The 10,457-nt window shown below is 45.0% G+C and overlaps 1 long non-coding RNA gene across 1 annotated transcript; it reads left to right on the forward strand.

Annotated features, from left to right (window-relative positions):
* Positions 1-910: 910 nt before the first annotated feature.
* LOC136294140 (uncharacterized) lies at positions 911-6,751 on the forward strand. The gene is made up of 3 exons (XR_010722321.1): positions 911-1,285; positions 2,074-2,187; positions 3,306-6,751. It is a non-coding gene; the product is annotated as an uncharacterized lncRNA (long non-coding RNA).
* The last annotated feature ends 3,706 nt before the right edge of the window (positions 6,752-10,457 follow it).

Genomic DNA, 10,457 nt, shown 5'->3' on the forward strand with positions numbered 1-10,457 from the left:
TCCAATGGAGCTGCGCCTGGGAGGGAACAGGTGATACCTCGGGCACTGGAGTGACTCGGGAGCGGAAGCCTGTCCTTTCAAAAGCGACACTTCTGGAGCCGTCAGGCAAAGTCACAGCCTGACCCGCAGTCCTGCATCTCAGTGCCTCCCTCACTGTGGTGACAGCGCAGATGGCCGGGATCGCTCACCGAGTCAACTAAAGACAAAAGGTAAAAGCGTGAGTGAGAGCGGACCGGGTAATGCAGAGGCCGAAAGGCTGCATTGAAACACAGCTGATGATAGTCAAGTTTAACTGGACAATTTTACCTGGCCAAACTTAATTACTTGCGACTCATACACACACACACAGAGTATAACCACGGCATGCAGAGAACAAGGCTCGGGTCAATTGCAGAACAAGTGAAAAAGCATCCTTACGGGGATGAAGTGGGACAAAAAATAATAATAAAAAATACATATTATTGGCAACTAACCACACAGAGTTTAAGACCTATTTTTTTAGAAAAAGGTATGTATTGTAGTAAGTTAGCCGAGACTCCTTCATGCGGCAAAAGCCAATTCTTTATTTCTTCATTTTTACAACTCATTTTACACAGTTTTTACAGGCGGGGGTCTTTGCTGCCCGCAGGAAAAGGAGGGGCGGGGAAGAGAAAGAAAGCTCCGGGCGCTGCCGCCTCGCAGCCGCTGCGGGGAAAGGAGACCCCAAAGGCCGCAGGGCTGAGATGCTGAACTCCGCAGGTGCGGGGCGGGCCCGGCGGAGCCGCCGGCGCTGTTGGAATTCCCGGGGCGGGAACGAGCGGCCGCCATTGGAGCCCGCGGCTGTGGGGAGGAGCCGCGAGCGGGGACGTGCTCCGGCCCCTGCCGCCTGCAGAGCTCCGCGTTCCGCGTGCGGCTGCGAACCGAGCGGTGCCCGGGGGTTTCTGCGGGATAAAACTCACCCGCGCGGGGCCGCCGCTGACACCGCGGCCCCCGCCCGTCACCGCGGCCCCCGCCCGTCACCGCGGCCACCGCGGCTTCCCGGGGAGCGGGAGCGGCCCCCGCACTGCCGCCCGCGGACACTGTTTCCCGCCGGAACCATTTGACAGAGGCACGCACGCAGGTTCCGTTTCCGGGCTGTTTGCGCGGCCGCGTCTTCACCCGGCTGAGACTGAAAACAGTTTCAGAGTGGATATAACATTTTAATAGTCTTTTCCGCGTGAAAAACGGAATTAAACGGCAGCTTTTCCGTCGTTCACGGGTAGAGGGAACAGGAACACCTGCAGACACAGGAGATACTGACCCAGAGGTCTCTGGAGCCCGCTGGGGGGGGGGGGGGGGCGGTTTCCGCAGCTGCTGCGGTCCTTCAGTAGATTGTAATGTTTTTAACGGATTTCTAATAAAATACCATATTAACAGAAAAAACATTTTTACATTTACTCTCACATTGTTTTCTACCCTATGGCAATAAAGTTCCCTATTCCCTTTTATCCTCTTTATCTGTACAATAAGTGCCACCACATGTATTTACCGCTTTTCCTCTGCTGAAATTGGTGATCTCGGATTTTCAGTGTTTTCCTCCTTTTTTTTTAACGCAAAGTCTGGACATTGCCCAGCGGCGTATGCGCGTAATTTCGCGCGTGTTACGCTCCACCGCGCGTATCTTCCGCAGCGTAGTGGTTTATTTGTTTGTTTGTTTGTTTTTTTTTTTTTTTTTTTTTTTAATTTTTTTTTTTTTTTTCACTCAAAATCTGGATATTACTCCGCGGTGTGTGTGCGTAATTTCGCGCGTGTGACGCTCCGCGGCGCGTATCATCTCGCACAGGGCGTTTTCCATCCCTTCCCGGCTGTCCCGCCGTTCGGGATGGCGTTGCCCTTCCCGGGAGCTGCGCTTGGGGCTGCGTTTATTTCTGTGTTTGGCTCTCCGTTTGTTTCTCTGGTTCTGTGCTTGTTTCTGTGTTTATTTTCTATTTGTTGGGTTCTGTGTTTATTTCTGTGCTCGGCGGCCGCTTCCCGTCTCTGTGTGTTCGGGGCCGTCCCGCGGCCGCCTGGAGCTGCAGCCGGAGCCTTTCCTTATTTCGTGTATTCTCTTCCTAGACTCCGTGAATTCCGTTCCCTGCCGGCTGCTCGTCCCCGCGTTGTGTTTTCCGTCTCTCGAGTCCCGGCTCGGCCCGCGCCTCCCGCCGTGGCCTCGGGCCCTCACATACTGTGGTAAGTCAGCTCGGACTCCATCCTTTTCATGCGGGAAAACCCAATTCTTTATTCTCACAACTCATTTCATACAGTTTATACAGACCTCGTGTGCAGCTTTAATTGGTTTATAGCTTTCTTGCCCATTACTCTTTTGGTTAGTAAAAGGTGTTCTACTTGTCTATCAAATCTCTCTATTGTATTGTTTACGTATTTTCTTTACTGATTCTCATGGGACAAAGCCCCTGTTACTGCAGGTGAGTTTGTTTTTCCCCCCAGGAATAGGTTGTTAGGCTAACGAGTTCTCATACCAAGATTGTTTTTGCATGGGAACTCACAAATTACTTAGAAGAAGTGACAGGCTAACTTTGGCAACTTAGCAGAGCAGACCTGATTTTATGAGGCCTTTCTTCTGTAATTCTTTTACCTGTCACGACAGGTATATCCCAACCTAGAGCTAAATTTTCTTTTATTTTCTTCTGGACTGTCTCTTCTGTCAGGTTAAATGCAGGTGTAACACATAGAGTGATTACAGTATAGTCCTTTATTGTGCTTAATGCTATGAGTGGAAAGAGTTACTGAAAGGAGGCAGGAAAAGGGTAAGTTTACTGTGGGCATGACAGGAATCAATAGAAGTGTCTGATGGGATCCAAAGGAGCTGATGATTTGCCAGTGTTAAATGCTGAAGCTGGCCAGCTTTTGTCTAGAAGTGCTACTTATGTGTCCTGCTTCACAAGACAAGTCTCCAAACAACCAGAACAAATCTCCTTGAAATGTGGTTTGAATTGACCCTGAGATTAGCTCAGTTGGTTCGAGCCTGGTGCTAATAATGCCAAGGTTGTGGATTCAATCCCTCTATCCCACTCACTTTAGAGCTGGACTTGAAGGTCCAGCAACTCAGGTCCCTTGCAACTCAGAATATTCTGTGAATAATGTTTGTAACCACAGCTGCTTTCATCGTCTTACCTCTCTCTCCCTGTACTGTATCACTCCAGGTAGGGTTGCAGCTGTGCAGCCCTGTGTTAGTGGGTGTCTGGCACAAAGAAATTCAAAGACTTGCTCCAGAATTCATTCATCAGGTGTTGAAGAAAGGAAATTCTTAACTGAAAATTGCTTTTCACTTCATTTTTCCTTGCCAGGAAAGGCTGACTTCCCACAGGCGCTGTAACTCACTGCAAGCCCTACAAGGATGCCAGTTTTCCTGAAAATTCAATCTCCTCACTACAATAGAAGGCCAGCTGAGCTGCCATCCACAGCAGCACGCAACTAACCCACTGCCAATAGTGTGTGATTCATTGATTATTATCAAATGAACTTTCACTTCTAACTTCAGAAAAGAATTAGACAGAGATGAAACTCACTGTAAGGGCAGCTGAGCAGACTTAGCTGGAACGATGAAAAGGAAATGATTACAACTCCCAGCTGTACCAAGAAACTCTTGGGCCTATGCTGCTTTAACTTAAATACTGTTATACTTGTGCAGTTTTGTTTCCAGCATATCTCAACATAAGGTGCCATATGGCAGTAGAGGAGTGGGTGCTAATAAGAGCACATGTGAGACTTCTGTGTCTCTGTGCACCCCCTTCCCAGCCATCCCAGGAGCACTCTGAGTTGAGACTTCAGCCTGGAGGCAACCGAAGTTGGCTCAAGACTTTTCCTGGTTTCGACTCAGGTGTGTGTGGCCATCTGACACATTAATAAATTAATGAGCATTAAGATTATTCCCAGCCTGTGTTTCTCAGGAAGATGCATCACCAGGGGGCTTTGTGATCCTGCTGATCACTGCCGAGCACCTGGAGGCTTTGGATCTGGGATTGTCACTGCAGGTAACGAGCTCTGCCTGCACTCAGCTCCTCACCCCTCTTCAGGGGTTTTCTGTTCTGTTTCCTGTTTTCTGTTCCTCAGAGGCTTCCAGCTGCAGTGCCCAGGTACTGCACACTGTGTGCCTGAGATACTCCACACATCAGCCTGGCTGAGGTGAGCTCTGTGGCCTCTGTGCTTGCCATGGCTTGAAACCATCCGTTAATAATGTTAATCCTGTTGGAGGCTTAACTGGGTGTAATCCACACACATGCACACAAATGATGAAAATATTTCATCATTTTTCAAGGAAGGAAGAGTTCAAAATGGAGATAAATAAACATTCAGTGGAAGGGATATTGATTCATTTCCTCACCTTTGGAATGAATACCTCCCCTCCCAGCAAACAGCTATGAAAGGGAAGCCATTGTTCATCTGAAACAAGCAAGGCTCAATAAATCTTAATCCTGCTAAAAGATCTGAGAGGAGACCAGGTAAATACAGCTTAGCATTCCTGCAACCAAACATGACATTACTTTTCTCTTTTACCATTGGATCTACTACTTGGGCTGTGTTTTTAAGGAAAAATTACTTAAATGTGGAACAGAATTCTCAATAGCAAAACCGTATTCATATTCTTCCATTTAATCAGTGTTCTGTTTAATCAGTGGAGTTCCACATTTGTCTCATTGCATATCTGACTTTGGCCCATGGCAGCACCAGAAGTCTGAGAGTGCTTTAAGAGCTTCCAGCAGAATCTCTCTGGTAGAGCTCTGATCCACAAAGTACTGAGCTATGGATACTTGTTCTGCTGAAGACCTAGGCCTGTCCCAGGAATCCAAGGAGCTGCAATCAGGTGTTTAGTGCTGAGGGAATGTGTCAGGAACTCCCAGATTTGGGCCTCTAGTTCATGCTGGACATATTCCCTCTGAATATTTTATACAACCCTTTTAAAATGTGTTCATTCTGCACAAATTCCTCTTGCATTTTCTTCCTATGAATATTTATGGAGCTGGCATTGCTGCTGTGCAAAATCTGCATGGAAAGTATTTTAAATCACTCTCTGGGCCAGTCACACTGGCACTACACTGTCCCACACTCCCCATCAGGCCTTGGGAGAACACCACAGCTCACTAGGGAGCCTCCTTGGGCACCAGAGGTTTCTCATCAAATGCACAGAAATGTTTTTAACAACTCCAGATGCCCAGGCAGACAGCAGCAAGTCTGCCCTTCTGGCTGCATCAACAAAGGAATGACATTGAGAACCACTGCCATAAGACATGTCTTTGGAGCTGGGGTTGGGTATCTGCCTCAACAAGGGCCTTAGAAACTTTCTTCTGTAACTGCTTTGAGGCAGTGGCAATGTAAAACCATCTCAGCTGTGTCTCAGACTGACACACAGAAAAAGTTGTGTTCAGTAATCCACAGTAATTATTTTCTTGCTGCTACTCAGTCCTCGTTATCCAAGAAACCTCCTTTCTAATGGGCAATTATGGAATGACCTATGTGGGCAAAATTGCTTTTTATATCAATCCATATATTTGTAGAACATGATGGCATCTCTTCTTCTATATATGTCACATATATAAATACCTCTCTGTGTGTAGGATTTGTATATTTTATAAATGCAAAAATAATTAATAATGTGCTTTGTGTATAGATTTTTGAACTATGCATTTTAGACATATACTTCAACATCTGCACTCTATAAAAATATACATACATAATCTAAAATCATATAGAGATTACATAAGTATATCTAATATACCTGTGGAGTTTCTTCTCATTCACCTCAAGTTCCTGTCTTTGATTTCTCTCCTATGTCTTTGTTACCTGTGACCAGAAAGAAATTTAGTGTTGAAATGTAGAAATATATTGTCTGCATTTGATTACATTTAAAATTTTGTTTTATATATACATGTACCTATAGCACTGTATGTGCATACACTGTACATATCGTACATAATGTACTCTAATGTGGATATATTCATATCTAGTGTACCACAATGTCATATTGCAATAAGTTTATGTGGTCCAGTATCATACATCAGAATATTCTATGCCATATGCCACGTAACATGTATGATGGGTAACATTCTGTAAGTTGTGTTTTGTTATAGGGTGGAACAGGTGACCTCTAACACACATCATGTAATGTGATGTTCACCACTTATGATCAGTGCCAGCTTCACAACTGCTGTTACTCAGCATAATTAAATCATGTTTTATTTTTTAAAATCTCATTAAAGAAGACCTTTCTGAGAACACGCTGTTAATTACTTTGTCTAACAGGAGCTTGTTCTGTCTGATTTATCTCATCCATGAGAAACAGGTACTATCATTACCCGTTCTCTCCTTATGGAAGTTTTCCTACAGAACCAGTAATTTTATTTCTGTGGACCTGTTTCTGCTCTTGCTATTTTAAAGATGCAGCCAGCAGAACACACTATCAAGTGTGAAGGACCACTGATTTCTGAAATGACATTCTGAACTGTTTCTATTACTCTGTATTCCTTTTTTAGCTGTGTTACTGCTCTGGTTGCCATCCCACCACCCTTGTACACTGAGTAAAATTGTTTATGATTCCAGGTCCACTTCCTCAGTGATCACAGTTAATTGAGATACAAATAGGAGATAGCCACAGAAGTGTTTCCTGGCTGGTGTTGCTCAGGATGAGCCTCTGAATATCTGATCACCCAACACACTGGGCTTGTATTTTTTTTACTGTTCATTTCAGTCTGCTGAAGTGGTGATTGATTTGATTTGAAATAAAGATTTTTTTTTTTACGTGCTGCATATTTCATGGGTTTTTGTGGGATATAGGGTTTTCAAACTTGATCAAATACCAGTAGCCTCAGTGAGATCTCTCTGTGGATTCCCCATCAGGAGATAGTGAAAATTCCACCCTGTTCTTCCCCTACAGTGAGGTGCCAAGACCACTAAGGCCTCTGAGTGGGAGGGAGAGACCCTGCATGTCTCTGACACAGAGGCACTGAGAGGTTTCTCTCACCAACTCCCAAGGAGAGGCCAAGAGACCTGACAGCACTTGAATTTCCTGTTGCTGGCACACTGAGGACAAATGGCAACAGCTCCAAAGCTGCATTTGCTGATCACAATGGCAAAATGAAACCAATGCTTCTTAGTGCTGCAGTAACAATATTGTCTGGCTTCAAGAAATGGACCTCCATGTTTACCTCCCCTTCAATAAATGCCAAAAACACCCCCCTCTGCGTTTAGCAGTGCCAGGGACAGGCTTTACCCATCCTGTTCATAAACTAACAGAGTTATAGAGTGTTTTCATAAAAGAAAACGCTCATTTGGTTAAGTTGCCCACTTTAGTCTCACAGCACCTCGCTTTGGCTGCATGACTCGAAGAGCCATCCCTCTGTGTTGTGGGGGTTATTTCTCTGCAAATGGGGTGTTGTCTATATCTAACTCTACATGCTTCAAAGAGAGAAAAAAATTAAGTAACGGTTAAAAGGCAAAACACAAGGAAAAAGACCCCTCAATCAATCGAGCAAGCAAGTTCTAGACTCATTTACATACCTCAGTGATGCATAGCAGGGACGTTGTCTGTGGTTTGAAGGTAAGGGATCTTTCAAAAAGTCACGGGCACATTGTAGGGCCTTGATTCCAACCTCATTCTTAGGTTCCATGATTTTAGGCACAGCAGATGTTTTGATATTCAGTGCCGAAGAGGAGCTGAGGTACCCCTTCCAGTCAGGGTAAGTGTTCTAAATGACCCTTTGCTTCTTTGCACAGCTCCATCCCAGGTTCAGGTCACCTGTTGGAGGAACACACGTGGCAAAAAATGAACTTCCATTTTCTGCACTTCAGGCTGGCAGACTTTCTGTTATTGTTCATTTTAGAGAGGCCTTTTTTGTTTTGGTTTGGTTTTTTTTGTTGTTTTTCTTTATGCAGAGCTTACATTACTGTCAGTTGGAATACTAATGGACATCAACATAAACATCATCTCCAGGGCTGTTCAATGAAACTAAGGCAGATTGTCTTGAAATTAGCTTGACTCATATCTGAAAATTGCCAGTGATTAGCTGATTATGGTTTGAATTGAAGTCAGATTGCTACAAAAAGCCACAAAAAGTCATCTGCAGATATATTCTAGTAAATGATGCCTTGGATGGCTCAGTTGTTGCCAGTGCTTGCATTAGGGATGAAGGTCTATTACTACATCACATTGATGGTAGATATTTTAAAATATGGATTCTGCCTTGGGAGAGTCAGTCTCCTGGGGAAAAATCTGTCTTTTTACTTTTTAACCTACTCACTAAAAATAAAAAATAGAAAAAAACCCAAAAAAACCAAACCCAAAAAAAACAACCAAAACCGAAGAAGAAAGGAGACATCACAAACAGCAGAACAAATTTAAATATTCTGCCTATGAAAGAAGCTTGTTCCTCTTCTGTAAATACAATTATTATAATTACAGAGTGATTCAATCCTGGTGTCTTACTAGAAATCATTGCTTCTGTACTGAGAGTATGTGACATTTAAAATAATTTTGAGTAAGTCAAAGGCCAAGTGTTAACAATGCTGAGAGATGTCAGGTTTATGAAGGAAAAAAGAAGGTATTCTTTTGCCATAATTACAAAGTTCTGTAAGCACTTCTGGTTTGATTAAATTCTCCAGATTTTAGGACTTTGATGCAAAAAACCTAGGATCTTGTCAGTTTCCCTGTCCAAAACTACTGAGACATTAATTCATCACATGTGTGTCTGCATTTCTCAGATTTGAAATAAATACAATACAGTTTCATGAAAATAAGCAAGTCCTTTATTTCCAAACTGGTCACTTTTGAGCTGTGTCTCTGCATGGTTTCTAGGCTGCTCTGCTCTCCAGTGCCTCACTTTAATTTTTTGTGCCAGAAAAAAATTCCCTTACAATTTTACCTGTGAAAATGTATTTGAGCTCAAGTCCTTGTTGCATTACCAAGCATATTGCACAGGGAAATACTCAAATTGTATCTCCAAGTCAGGAGTCATATTTAATTCCCATACTGCCGTGCCATTTCTAGCAGGTTTTTGATTTAAAATACTCACAATTGGTTCTCATTTCTTTTTAGTCCGTCTTTGACTTCCCACCAGAAATATAAATTCTTGCTTGGTCTCTCTGATGATGTGAGGGAATGTTAATGAGGTCCTGGTGCTGGAAACACTTGCCTGGGGGGTTGGGGGTTAGGGAAATAAAGACACTGTCACAGCTGTTAGTGGTACAAGCCACCATGGGACCAAGAGCTGGGCACCGATTGCTCAGAGCCCAGCAGGAAAGGGCCTCAGCAGCCACCCCTGCCCCAAACCCTGCTCTGGGCCAGCACAGCAGTGGGGACACAGAGCAGGTGGCTCAGTGGGTTTCCCCCAGCACAGCAGTGGGGACACAGAGCAGGTGGCTCAGTGGGTGTCCCCCAGCACAGCAGTGGGGACACGGAGCAGGTGGCTCAGTGGGTGTCCCCCAGCACAGCAGTGGGGACACAGAGCAGGTGGCTCAGTGGGTGTCCCCCAGCACAGCAGTGGGGACACAGAGTAGGTGGCTCAGTTCGGGTGTCCCCCAGCACAGCAGTGGGGACACAGAGCAGGTGGCTCAGTGGGTTTCCCCCAGCACAGCAGTGGGGACACGGAGCAGGTGGCTCAGTGGGTGTCCCCCAGCACAGCAGTGGGGACACGGAGCAGGTGGCTCAGTGGGTGTCCCCCAGCACAGCAGTGGGGTGTCTGCACACCTGGCTGCCATGTGCAATCCACAGCTCTAACGCTGCTCAGGAAACAGAAACTGGGAAATGCCAGGCTCCGTGTCAGGCTGAATTTTTACCATTTCCAGGCCAGATCTTGAAGAACAGGCTCCAGAGGCTTAGCAGGGAGGGAATGACAGGAAATGCTGTTCTCAAAGGAGGGGAGCACATGTTCAGTACTGCAGAAAGAACCACAGACTTGATGACTCCTAAATTATTAAAAGATGATTTTTAAAATAAAAAGATATTAAAATAACAGCTGAGGAAATTCAGTGACAAAAATGAACCTTTACCCTCAGCCCTCAGACAGCTTTTCATATGAAAAGACTGCCTCTGTAACCTCTCTAATGACCAAGAAAAGCCATACCTCGGAGCCAGCTTTAGGGCAGCTTCAGCACAGTGCTAGCAGTCAAACAACAGCAGAATAAAGGAAAACTGCTGTGAGCAATCCTAGGCCAGGCACTGAGCTCAAAGACAAGCCATCATTAGGCAATACATAAATCTCTGCTTCACTTACATCAAGATTGCTGCTTGCTGTGCTGCTTTCCTCCCTCTTTGAAACAAAAGGTGGTTCAAAGGATGATCAGATATCAACCAGCTTCTCCTTGATGGACTGAGTTAACAAGACCACTCTTTTGGCTGAACAGACTTGGAAGACAGTGATAAAATCTGGGCCTTGGGCAAGGGTGTGTGTCGGGATCAGTCATCACTGTCTCTAAAGCAGTGATTAGGAACGAGAGAAGGATATAAG

The sequence above is a fragment of the Chamaea fasciata genome, unplaced genomic scaffold (assembly GCF_029207755.1).
Source record: "Chamaea fasciata isolate MVZ Bird 193981 ecotype frontalis unplaced genomic scaffold, bChaFas1.0.hap1 SCAF_9, whole genome shotgun sequence".
Taxonomy (NCBI): domain Eukaryota; kingdom Metazoa; phylum Chordata; class Aves; order Passeriformes; family Sylviidae; genus Chamaea; species Chamaea fasciata.